Source organism: Lepisma saccharinum, chromosome 19, assembly GCF_977018435.1.
Source record: "Lepisma saccharinum chromosome 19, izLepSacc3.1, whole genome shotgun sequence".
Lineage (NCBI taxonomy): Eukaryota > Metazoa > Arthropoda > Insecta > Zygentoma > Lepismatidae > Lepisma > Lepisma saccharinum.
Window position 1 is genome coordinate 69906546 of NC_139247.1, and position 14085 is coordinate 69920630.

General features: G+C 39.0%; 1 protein-coding gene across 1 annotated transcript in view; it reads left to right on the forward strand.

The window, feature by feature from the left end:
• Positions 1–14085, forward strand: part of LOC146003192 (protein amalgam-like) — a 586579-nt gene that overhangs the window by 475793 nt on the left and 96701 nt on the right. The window lies entirely within an intron of this gene.

The following is a 14085-nucleotide window of genomic DNA, read 5'->3' on the forward strand; positions in this document are numbered from 1 at the left end:
TTAGAAAATTTAGACTCAACAATTTCAAACGACAATATCTCAACTTCAAACTGCTGTACATTCGTAAATATTTGTTTCCGCGCTCCAAAGTTTTGTTGTTCATAATTAGCATCACATAATCTTCATAAGAAAACAACAAAAACTTTCGAAATCGAGGGTGTAGAATGGGATACCGGAGCCGTAAAACGTATCTAGATTTTAATGCTTACCAGTTTGTGTTGAGTTCTCCCATACACATGACATATTGCAGCAAAGCAGGTCACAAAATAACACATTTCAATCAGAATTCATATTTTAATATTCCGCTCTTCAAATCTATGCAATCAACAAACATTCCATATCATCATCTACCTCCTTTTTTTTTAAAAAAAAAAAGAATAAAATATACAGGGTAGTCGTTAAGCAAGCTCTCTTAATAATACGTCAACTGTAGTTGAAATATTAGTGATTACTGGCACGGTCGTTACAAACTGGCTTTAATTATTAAATCCTGCAGTTCTCAGAAAGTTCCGAGAGGCATATGTTATTTCTTTGTTGTATTGTTGTGTTGCACGTCACAGTTAATGCATAGGCTATGTTAAATCTAGTAGCTTACAGTGCTGGTTTGAAACAGCTCGTCTATGCATACATCTGCATAGAGCACGGATTTGTAGTATTGCGTAGATCTTTACCTCCTGCTGTAGATTTCATCCGGCTGAAACCGTGTTTGCTTTTAATGTGCGCAGCACACACGCCTGCCTCCTTTTTTACCCCTGCAACTTTAATTCAATGAGCAGGGCCTCCCTTTTATGCATGCAAGCCTTGTGTGCAAATCTGGAAGAGACTGATGGATTAATTTTGCACGAAATTGATATGCACGAACTGGCAACACTGGGCTCTTGCACGCTCTGACTACTGCGCAATTACTTAGCATTAGTGTCGAGTTGATTAGTGCGTTGGGGAACCGCAGATGTGCTGAAAGGGTTGAAAAAACGAGTGTACAAAGAATTTTATTCGTAAAAATGCGAATGTTTTGTCCTCTTGTGGTTTTGCCTTGTGTTGTAATTCTGATAATGTAATTACATGTTTGTGCGTGTGGTATCTTTTTCGTACACCCAATTCACGTCGTCACAAAAACGGAGTTCCGAAACTGACCTACCTAACCTACTCTTGTAAGTTTTATTAAAACCAGAAGTGAGTTTTCAAACGAAAAATACATAGTGGGAGTAAGTTAGGCATTCCTGTCCAGGTATTATTAGAATAAATAAATGGGGTGCACGGCTTTGCGCCAATCACTCTGGAAAATGGATTGGTTTTGCGCCAATAATTACCGGATCCTTATCTTTCCGTACATGGTTTTGCGCCACTACAGAAAATCGTAATTCAATGACTTAGGTTGGCAAGCATGATTTTAAACAGGCTGCGGACTGTCACCGAGATGGCGTGGTTAAAAATTATGCACCACCAACCATAAGTATACAAAATTGCACATGTCAAACTGCAGTCTCTTACAATGGAACCTTTGTGGCATGAGATCAATTTCACGTAATGCATGCGTGAAATTGTTTTGCGATATTATATTGATCAATGTAAGATTCAATTTTGAGGTATTTTTCTCTTAAAACGCTTCTCTTACGAGCGGGTTTTTCGAGCCATTTATTTTAAGGTAAGTGTCGGTCTGGAGGTTAATCAATGCATGTACAAATTTGAAAATATCAGGATAGTTAGTGTAAAACATGGCATTCAGTTTACTGTGAAAGGCTTCACATGCATTTGTTGTGCGATAGGCCGAGGCAGAAAAATCTGCCCATATGTGTGGAGGGTACGTAGAATCTTCTGCAATATAGTTTTCTACCAAATAATCACAGAACTTTGTAATTTTCTCATCTGATGGCTTATCTTCGAACATGTCAATTGCGAAGCAATCAGAGACATCATGGGGAGGTAAGTAAGACAAACCAAAAATATAATTGAGCCATTTACCTTCGGGACCTCTTTCCTTGTAGATTTTCGAAAGACCTAGGTTTTTCAATTTTCGCCACCAGGCTTGGCATAGGTGAAACACAGGGAGGTAGACGAAAGCCACGATCAGTCGTTGCCCTTAAGAGACAGGATTGCCAACCTATACAATTCTTAGCTCGGCTAGACATTCAAGAGTGGCGGAAAACATTCTTGGCGCAAAAGATACTGTGGCACTAATATTTACAATTTGTTCATTGGCGCAAAACACGCGATTTTGGCGCAAATGCATTGCACCCAAATAAATCAAGGATACTTTGATGTGCAGGCCACGTAGCACGAATGGGAGAGGAAAGAAGAGATTACAGGATTCTCCTTGGGAAACCTGATAGTAAGAGACCTGTCGGAACGCGAAGACGACGATGGAGGGATAACGTTCAGATGGACCTAAATAGTGTTGGCGATATATCATCCAGACGATATATCGCGATATTGAAAAAAATATCGCCCAGGCGATATCAATTAGGCGATATATCGTCACGACATTTTGGCGATATATATCGTGGAGACGATATATCGTCCATATCACGATACGGAAAAATATCGTATCGTCTGTGACGATATTTTCTTGATGATATATCGCGATCTCAAATTTCCGATATCGTCCATCCCTAGACCTAAAGGAAATCGGTAAGGGTGGAAAAGATTGGATTGATCTTGCCAAGGATAGGGACAGATGGAAGGCTTGTGTTCTGCAGCCATAAACCTTCGGGTTTAAGAATGCTACAGAGTCAGTTAGTTAAGTTAGGTGCTCTTAATAATGTTTATGTCACGAAAACAGATCAACAATTAATGCACGGGGGAAAATGATAACATTAGTTTATTTTCCTAGGGACACGTTATATTATGATTTATTGCTTTTAAATGGACGAGTGAGGGTCACATGTTTCATTTCCCTGCCCTAGTCACTCACTCCTATATTTTTCCTCATTTCAGTGTTTCCATTGTAAGGTTTTCTCACCAACTGTATGATAAGAACTTATATGTAAATCAGTAGCTTTTACTTTTATTTTTGTTATTTACGGTCGCTTTTCAGCCACACACCAAGAACACTCATGCACAGGCCGGGATTCGAAGGCGGGTGCCCTCGGCATCCTGGTGAGCTGTGCTAACCTCTCTACCACGGAGATTGCATAAATGAATAGTTACTTTTGGATGCGCCTCGAGATTCTGTGCAAACATGTCTGTAATATTCATAGCTCCAAAATAAATCCAAACACTAAACGCTAGTTGAAAATGTAACAAAACTGTTTTGTTTTATTTTTATTTATAATATAATAATATATATAAAATATGGATTGATGTGTATGTGCGGGTGTGTATATTTGTTTGTTCCGGTAAAACTTTCGAACGCCTGGAGCAATTTAAACCAAACTTGGTACACTTATCACTTGCAATCTGGAAATAAATACTGTGAGGGTGACACCCTTGGCACCCCTATGGGTGGGGTGAGAAGGGGTGACATGTAAAAATAATCGAGAACCTCCGATATTAAATTCCGCACAAACAGACATCCGTGACTCTATGCAGTCCCCACAACGATGGTGTTTCTCGGGTTGTCTAACATTCAGGCTGTGTTGCGAATGGAATACATAGTTTTGTGACACTCCCAATGCGGTTTAACTCCAAGTTCATCACCTATCGGCATGGGAATAAGAGGTGGTGAAAAATAAAATGCCACAAATGATCTAGATTAGTGTCGAATCCATAGTTTTCGGAGTCGCTAAGCTAATTGGTGATATTCACGATCACATTTAAAATTACTTATATTTTACACTATAGTTAGAATTCATTATTTTCCTGTCTAATAGAAGATTAGGATAAGTAAATACCCGAGCAACGCAGGGTAATGCTATACCAATGGCTGCAAGGAGTGAGAATGCAGCATAGGGTGATGAGCCGAACATTTAACTTGACTCATCGATTCAGGACAACTTTGGAGTTCCGAAATTATTCGGAATTTATCCATCATGCTTTCCTTGAGTCGTATCCTACTACACACTGTCCCGGAAATTTTTGGAGCAAGCGAACAAAAAAACAAGTCCTCTGCGCAAGTTGTGACTGGAAAGGACTTCACCAATGGATGTCTGAGGGGGGAAGTGAGTGCAAGGAGGGGCCAAAGTCGTTTGCAGCAGCGTTCACTCACCTTTTCTACCGTTATGTGTGGCCTTGGTCCACAGATACTCTAGATACCTCATCGTTGCGAGAAAATCCAAGAGGTAGAAAAGCTGATGTGAAATAAACAAAATACAAATACGCAGAACTGTAGGACCAGTCCTTTGTGCGTGCCTAAGCATAATCTGGACAGTTTCTTGTGAAACAGAAGGCAAACGACATGGATGTTTATTACTTTGCTGTCTTTCTGAATTACCTTACCTTGGGGGGATGGGCGAGTATATCACGTGATACGTAAGATTTCTTCAAAACTAACACCGTTTTACATCGTGAAAAGTTTACGTTACGACGAAATTAACACAGAAATAATCCGGTCGTGATAAACGACGAGTCTACGTGCACGCGAGAATAGAGCGGCCATTTTTTCCCCTTCCTCTCAAGAGAAAATATATTTGCTTAACCTGTGGGATCCTACGGGGCAACAAATCTGGAAAGAGAATCATTTCGCGCCGAGTTGTTTGCGCTCCTAAACCGCGCGGGATGGACGCGATAAAGCAACCGGGAGGTAAAATGGGACAATGTTTGCTGACGCTGTTTTGGGCCACTCAAGTGGCGGGAACAAGTGACGCCCCTTCCCCAAGTAATGGATAAAACCTCCTCTGTCGTATTTACTCTGCAATTTTATCCCCCCGAAGCACGCTGAATGCTCAGTGACATTTCCCCCTCCCCACCCACTTAGAAACGACCCACAATGCCCCTGGCGATTTCTACCTTGCGCAAACAATGCGTAAAGTAGTTTTAGGTGGCCGTTTCGACCGTTTTCTTCACCGTAAAGGGTTCGCTAATAATTTTTAGCCTCGGAAGCTGTTCGAAGCGGACTGCATTTGGCAACGTTAGTCGCGAATAATGTGTTAGCTTTACAATTAAGAAGAAAAATACGAACTCAAACCAGTTTCGTGTTTAGCGGTACTGTTTCTCATTCAAAATAGCCCACTAGATGGCTCTGAAGATATACGGAAATGATTTCTAGCAGTGTCGAATCAGTTTGCAAATTCATTGGCTAATTTTAGGGGACGTTTTACAGTTTATGTTCCTGCGTAAATATTATTTTAATAATTAAAAAGAGTCTGCTACTGTGCTTTGAGATAACTTGATTAATTTTAAACTTTGCGCAATAAAAATACATAGTTGAAATTATTTCTGCTCCGATCGTAGTATAGTGACTGAAAGTACTGTAATCCACTAGAATTGTTCTAACACGAACACTCTTGGTCGTAACGACCTCATTGGCCATTCAGTAAGATAAGATCATAACAACGCAAATCTGTTCGTGAGCGTACAATCACTGGCAATAAATATGGGACACCTACTATCGGATTAAAAATTATAGATACTCCGAGTTTGGATTCCAATTAAAACATTACCAATAGACTTACAGAAAAACGAGTTACATCAAAAGTTAGCTTATTCAATTCAGCATTAATCTACGTTAACCAATTTTTTTTTCAAAGTATGCCTTCTATTTTTTATCGCCGTGATAACAAAAAAAGGGCCGGATTTTTTGAGTTTTTCAAATAATCAGTCTTTGAAATTTTGTAAATTAAAAACGGATTTTCCGATCGTTATGAAATTTTAGTAGGGTGCAGGCAAAATGGTTACCACTTGCCTGACACATTATTTTCCCAAAAGTGGTCCATATTTTACACTTTTTTTATTGTGTGTTTATAATGTACCGATATCGGCAATTAAGGAACAGTAATAAAATTCTATTTTTGGGGTCAAATAAGGTTACCAAACTATTCAAAAAATCTCCATAATTATTAACCCGAGTTAACTCGTACATACATGGAAAGTACTACAAATGTTTCAAAATAGCATATAAACTGTGGACAATAAAATGTCTTCACATTTTAATGTTGAATTCCAAAGAGACAGATCCAACAGATGAAAGAAAATCTTTTTATAATACTTTTTGCCACGCTTCGTTGGTGTGGCGTACGAAGCAAGATGCTGATGAACACCACACATTTTGTTGTTGTAATCGACCACCACTCGTGGTTTAATTTTTGCTTTGTGACGTTGTGTTACAGTCATCATTTCAACAGAATGGATGGTTGACAATAATGTCACATCCTTCTTATCTTTCTATTTCATGACTGTCACTTCGCCGCATTGCAACTCCACTTCTTCACCTTTCTTCAATTTGGCTGTTCTTAGAGCCTGTGGTAGATCTTTCCTACTGCGTTTCAGTTCCAAATACATCAGTCTTTTTAGAAATCAACAGATCTGCAAGTTGTGGTGAGTTATAATAATTGTCCATTGTCAAACAGTACCCCTTTCCCAACAAATCATATACCAAAGCAAAGATTTTGGAAGGCGACTGTACACCACCACAACTATCTGTATCTGTCTCGTCAGTACACAAGCTGTCCACTGTTGTATCACTTTCACTCACATCTAGTTCCTCCTCCTCCTCTATCTGTTGTCTAAGCTTGTTGTCACTCATCTTGTCGTTCTTCACACGATGGAAAACACTAAAACATGAACAGAATGTATTCACAACACAAAAACGCTCTGTAAGTTTTGGCACTACACTCACACAACGACCACAAGTACCACTGGAAAGGTGACAACTACGTAGTGTCATGGGAATCCGGTAGATGCCAGCAAGCTATCTACACCTTCCATCTAGTGGCCAAAATGGGAATTAACACCTTTTAAAGCTCAAACGAGTCTGTCCGGGTAGGCAGAAAAGTGCACTGCAGTTGCACGATTTTAACGAGATAACTCGGGTAAATAATATGTAAAGCAAAAACAAATTCCGAGTTAACTCGGGTTAATCAGGCAAGTGGTTAAGATAAATCATCAATTTTTAGGTTTTCAAAATTTCTCAAAAAACAGTTTTTAGCGATTTTGCAAAATAAGCTCTTCTTAATATTGGGTAGTCCTACAAATACAATATTGGTCTTGTTTTGAAGCTCTTTGCATCTGTTTTTAAAATCCATTATCATTGTCAATTCACGTTGCGAAACCGATTTTATACAGATCCTTATTCAGCGAAGTAAATCTTTACGTGGATCGTGGCAACACCGCAATCATCAACTCGCAGCGCCGCCGGCAGTTTCCGCGGTTCACCGGACATCGCTGTGTGCCGTGCTGTTACGTTCCGCGAACAGCTTTACTTCGCTGAATAAGAATTTGTCTAAACTCGAGGATCTATAATATTGGTAACATTATAGTATAAGGGAAACGGATTTCTTCAAATTTACAGTAGAAAGTACTTACGGAAATCATTTTCTGTAGCGTTGTGGAAGTTTGTGAATCGAGTTTTGATCCATTTTAATGCGAAAACATGTCGTTTTCTGCGAAAATCTCTGTCCGACAGGCTGTTTCTGCTGCCGCCATTTGCTTTCTGCACGAGACTAGAACATGACGTATCGAGTATTTTTTTAACTATGCTTGCCTAACCTAACCTAACCTTACGGAAAATGTTTTTTGGGGCTAACGTGAATGGTTTTGGCGCTAACGTGAATGGTTTGTGAGGCTAACGTCAATGGTTTGCGACGTATTAGCATAATCTCAAATCCGGGCATGAAAGTAGGTATTTTCCGGTGAACGAGGTTGCAACACTGCATAAATCGACAAAACACTCGCATAACGCGCCCTGAACCAGTATGCTATCGCCCGCCATAATGTGTTACAGAATCGAAATAACAAGTAACAGTAAGTACTCGTAAATGTAAGAAATTGACATTATCTTAGTTAGAAATGCATTATTTCACCTTAGGAAATGTTCCGCATTCCAAAATAGTATGTTAGCAATGTAAAAAATATGATTTATAGGTGTTTCCCTTATACTATAATAGTACCATAATTTTTAATCCGACAGTAGATCCTGAAATACCCGCTTCCGTACAAGGAGTTGTGTGTGTTGCCTAACTCTACGGCAATGAGGGTACTTTTATAGCAAATTTTCAATGGCTACTTCTGCCACTGCCGTTAAGTTAGACAATACACACAACGCCTTGCAGGGAAACGAGTATTTTAGGATGTCCCATTTTTATTGCCGGTGACTGTACATTGATTTTATATAAATATTGAAGAGCATGGGAACTGATTATCTATCTTCTATATACACTAATGTCCAAAATTAAAGCAACGAACAAAAATCCTTTCCTAGTGTGATTCTTTTTTGTTGATAAATTTGCCAAGTTTAACCTGTTGCTATAGTGATTTTTTTGTTGATAAATCCTGGCAGGGGTGCCCACAGGGGGGTTTTATGGCCAGGTTGCGCCATAGAGATTTTGGAGGGGAGGATTTTTTCCCTTCAAATAATATAAAATTCAACATTTATATCTTTTTCAAAATATATGTAAAAATTTTACACCTTAAATGCACCATATTTAATCCATTAGATGAAGAAATAAAGTGTTTAGGAAATTATCGAAGGGAGGGTATCGAACTCGTATATAGTATGCCTTAATTGACACGTGGGTTCTGAGGGTGATTCTGAATTAAACTTTGGGGGGGAGGACAGTATCCAACTCTAGGTCTTAGATTATGGCGAGTACTTTAGTTAGAGGAGGATTGAGCATTAAATTGAAGGGTGTATCCAATTCTTGTGCATTACTATTGTCTTAGACTGTTGCGGAAATTCTGGTGTGGAGACTGAGAATTAATTTTTTGGAGGAGGCAATATCTACTCTTCAATATTAACAGTAAGTCTAAAATTGGCATGATAATTTTGGTGGTAGGATTGAGTATGAAATTTAAAGGGGGAGATAAAAAGCTCTTGATAAAGTGTTACATCTTAGATTGTCAAGGGATTTCTGGAGTGGAGATATAGTTCGAACATAACATTTTGGAGATTGTATTTAGCGATAAGGCATCCACAGGTTTTCGACCCCGAATGTGCTAAAGGAAAAGCTGGGAAAGACTAAATATCTCGGGATCTTAAGAAAGTATTGACACCCCATTAAATTAATATTCTTCAAAGCCTGCAAAGAAATGGATGTAAAAATTTTCTTGCTACGATGTGTGCTTGGCGCTTTAATAAGATGAATATGAAATTTTTATACTAAAGCTGCATTACAAGACAAGAGGTATTTTCGATTGATTGATTTGTTGTTTTAAGTCCACTTTATGCATTCTAAGGCTAATCGGGACTGAACCTACAGTTTAAAGTGGGATCCACGCGATATTCTCGATTATGATCAACGATTTTAGGGGTGGTCTTGAGTGATGGCTAAGAAAAAAGTTACTTTTCGGTAGACACGCTGTCGTAATTAAATATTTTGTGGGGATTACGATATGGTTTAAATGCGCGAATGATATGATTTGGGGAAAACGCATGACATGATTTTGGGGGGATGCGCCATTGGCCTTGGGGGGATGGGCACCCCTGAATCATGGCACATTAAGGTTAGTTGTCTATGACATCATAAATATTACTATCACCTGATCGTATTATGTGGTCAAATGGACACACGGGAAATAATTTCTGTTTGATGCTTTAATTTTGGACATTAGTATATATAAAAATTGATTTATGTGTGTGTGTGTGGGTGTGGGTGTGTGTGTATTTGTTTGTTCCGGCATAACTCTCGAACGCGTGGATCAATTTCAATCAGACTTGGTACAGGTATCACTTGCAATCTGGAAATAAATACTGTTGGGGTAAGACACCCCTGACACCCATAGGACTGGGGTGGGAAGGGGTGACATGTAAAAATATTCGAGAACCACCGATATTAAATTCCGCACAAACAGACATCCGTGACTCTATGCAATCCGCACAACGATAGTGTTTCTCGGGTTGTCTAACCTTCAGGCTGTGTTCCGAATGGAATCCATAGTTTTCGTGACACTCGCAGTGCGGTTCAACTCCCAAGTTCATCACCTATCGGCATGGGGGTGAGAGGGGGTGAAAAATAAAATGCCATAAATGACCTAGATTAGTATTGAATCGGAGTCGCTAAGCCAATTGGTGACATTCAGGATGAAATAAAATTTGTTACATTTTACACTATAGTTAGAATTCATTATTTTCCTGGCCAATAGAACATTGGGTAAATAAATACCCGGACAACGCCGGGTAATCAGCTAGTGGTACTATAAATAGACATGAAATACGTGTAAACTTAGAAGCTAGTTACGAAGTTACGGAAGTTTCAGTAGCCTTGTAGATCTATGGGCATTCAGGACTGAAAACTTACACTTCTTCAAAACCGAATGGGAATTCAGCGAGGAATATTTACTACTCAGAGAATACCATGACATGACAGATTGTAAAGGTTTGTTCCAGTTTTTTTCAGCCCACTCAAAAAAAGAGAGATTGCCAGCTCGAGACGCTTGTGTGTTCCTCGAAGTATACGTCTTACGAGTTGTGTCGGACTCACAGGAACAGTCTTAATTTATTTCCCTTATTTCGTCTTTATCCCGCAGAGTGTCGCTTCGGTGTTCCCAATTCAACTCACATGCACTTCATTTTTCTTGGGCCGGTTAGTTATTACGATTCGAGGCGGAAGGAATTGTGGTCGCGTTGTATAACAAGGTTGCAGCCATTCTTCAGCGCTTCCCGTCGTATATTTTGTTGGTCCGTGTCAGCATTCGTTTTGATTGGACCGCTGCTCACGACACTTCCCTCAAGAGCACAAAGGAAGACGAGAAATGGGCCTCTTGGTGGAGTCGCAGTGTTGCCAACTCTAAAGGAAAGAGCGTCTCGCAGATAAACCGTTACATTGTCACTTTGGTAATGCACTAACAATTCTTGAAAAAAAATGATTTGGTTTATTTCATGTCCCATTCTGCCACTTTTCACAACTTTCGAAGATCAGAATGATATGATGATATTGATGGACACTCTCAAAGAACGCCCTGGCTGGGATTCGAACCCGAAACACCCATGGAAAATTGTGTAGTAGAAAGGAAAGAAAATAGCTGGAATTCGAATCCGGGATCCCTGTGGAAGAAATCCGCAGTAAAAAGAAAAGAAATTGGAAAAGGAATAAGACGAGAATGTGTGTAAGGCCCGCAATAAAGTTACAACAGAATGTGTGGAACGCACAATTTAGACGGAAGCATTACCGTTTAACATTTCTTCTAGCGTCAATGTTTTGATTTTGATTTGATTTGCATTATTTTAATTCGCCTTTTGTGCAACTTTTGGCTAATTTGCGAAGATCGGGATGAGTGATGATATGATGAAATTGATGAATGGACACTCACAAACATCCATGCCCAGGCCGGGATTCGAATAGGGAGCCCTGGCGTCGTAACGTGATGCTAACCATTCCACCACGGTGGCCGGCTATAGATGCTTTGAAAATGCTTCCAAAAATAATGTAACATGTAACATTTTACAAGCAAGCATTTCCTGTTATGTTGCGGTAGCATTTGAGATGCGAAGTATGTAAAACGTTTCTTCCCTCTCGCTTTAATAGTTATTGCCTATTAAAAAATATGAAGTGATACATTGTTTATATAGCACTCGGCCACTAGTGACAGAGAGCTCATTTCTGATTGGTTATGCTACGCGTAATGCTCATAAAATTAGTACCGATTCTGTCTGTAAAATGTAGCATGGAAGTGTTATATTTCTTCACGTTAGACGGTAGAATTTCGATCAACCAGAAACTTTAAGAAAAATGCCAAGCAAAATGCTTTCGTCTAAAATGTGCCTAATACATTACAATGCAGTCTTATAGATAACATTCTTGTTATGTTCAGTTAGTTAAATAAATATAAATTGTGTCACAGACAACGTAAAAGAGTCAAGTAGAGTATTTTTGTGACTCCCACTGCAACTTTGATTTCTTGACTAAACGACCACAAAAAGTTGAAAAACTCACTTTCTCTCCCCGTTCCGCGCCTCATTTATTACGCTGACGACGTTTCACGGGCGCAAAAAGGCAGTGATGAGTGAAAGAGGAGCTCTCCTCCTCCTCCTCCTCTCCTCTTCTCATCTTCTCATCTTCTCATCTTCTCATTTTCTCATTTTCTCATTTTCTCATCTTCTCATTTTCTTATTTTCTCATTTTCTCATCTTCTTATTTTCTCATTTTCTCATCTTCTCATCTTCTCATCTTCTCATCTTTTAAGGACCAAATGTTTGTAGATCGTGATCTTCGTAAACCTCTCTTCTTATCCTCTTATTTTCTCATTCTCTCATTCTCTCATTTTCTTATTCTCTCTACCTTTAGAATATTGTCGTCAACATTAGAGATGAAGTTGGAGTGCTGGAATCAAGGGGGCCAAATGTTTATATATGGTGATCTTCGTAAACTTTTCTCTCGGGGGGGAAGGATGTGGCATATACACACGCGCGCGCTCTCATCTTCTCATTTTCTCATTTTCTCATTTTCTCATCTTCTCATTTTCTTATTTTCTCATTTTCTCATCTTCTTATTTTCTCATTTTCTCATCTTCTCATCTTCTCATCTTCTCATCTTTTAAGGACCAAATGTTTGTAGATCGTGATCTTCGTAAACCTCTCTTCTTATCCTCTTATTTTCTCATTCTCTCATTCTCTCATTTTCTTATTCTCTCTACCTTTAGAATATTGTCGTCAACATTAGAGATGAAGTTGGAGTGCTGGAATCAAGGGGGCCAAATGTTTATATATGGTGATCTTCGTAAACTTTTCTCTCGGGGGGGAAGGATGTGGCATATACACACGCGCGCGCTCTCATCTTCTCATTTTCTTATTCTCTTATTCTCTTATTTTTGAAAGATGAGTGTATTTTATCGTAATTTTCCAAGTCTGGGACCAAATGTTTATGTATTGCGACCTACGTAAACCTCTCCTCTCATCTTCTCATCTTCTCATTTTGAAAAAAATGATTGCACCTTATCGTAATTTTCCAAGTCCGGAGCCAAATGTTTATATATATCGTGACCTTCGTAAACCTCTCCTCTCATTCTTTTATTTTTTGAAAGATGAGTGTATTTTATCGTAATTTTCCAAGTCCGGGACCAAATGTTTATGTATTGCGACCTACGTAAACCTCTCTCTCGGGGAGGGAAGGATGTGCCACGCACATACGTGCGCGCGCTTATATATTGTAACACAAACAAACAAACAAATAATAATTGTTGTTTTTTAGAATGCCTGGCCCCTATAACCTCGCCAGGGTGCGTGGTGCCCAACCAAAAATGTAAAAGTTTTCTAATGGCTGCGGTTATAGATTACCGCACCTCTGTAGAGTTTCACGTGTTTTTTTTTTCCCCCAAACTTCCATGAAACCCTACAGAGGACCTCCGTAATGCATGCAACGTGTACTAACGACTCTAGTATTATTTGATGTTGTGATATTTTTTGGATATAGAGTTTTATTATAAGATAGATAAAAATGATTATGTTTATTATAATATTTTCTTGATGAAGGTGGAGAATGTATGTGTGTGTGTTACAAATAAAGTTGCATGCTTATTTTCTAGTGTGTGTGTATATGTTTTTGATGTTTCGACAGCATCTGAAACGATAAAAAAGAAATTTTATTGTTAATTTTCACGTGTAAAAACAACAACAAATTTTTTTGTGCAAATTTTCTGATTGTCTCGTGCTATAGTGCAAAAAGATATTGTAAGTGATAGCTAATGAAATTGAGATTTGTAACTGATCTGAACTAGTGAAATTCGTATTGTGCCATTGTAACTGATTGTGCTAGTGCAGAAAATTTCTTATTGTGCAAGAAAAGATGTTAAAAAACTTGTTAAAACTGCTCTGTGACCCTCTCATTCTTCACGTCGTAGGCGAAGGACTTCTCTGCAATCAGGATGACACTGCATAGGGTATCCTCGGGCAAGGCATCGTGGAACTCGCAGACGACCTTGATGTTGGTTCGATCGTTGACCACCACCTGCTTTCTCTTAGATGTGTTGATGACGGTCATGGGTCTCCGTGTTTTGAACTCGCTGGGCGTGTAGTACATGTCCACACTTCCCTCGGTCACACGTTTGTAAGCCGAAAAC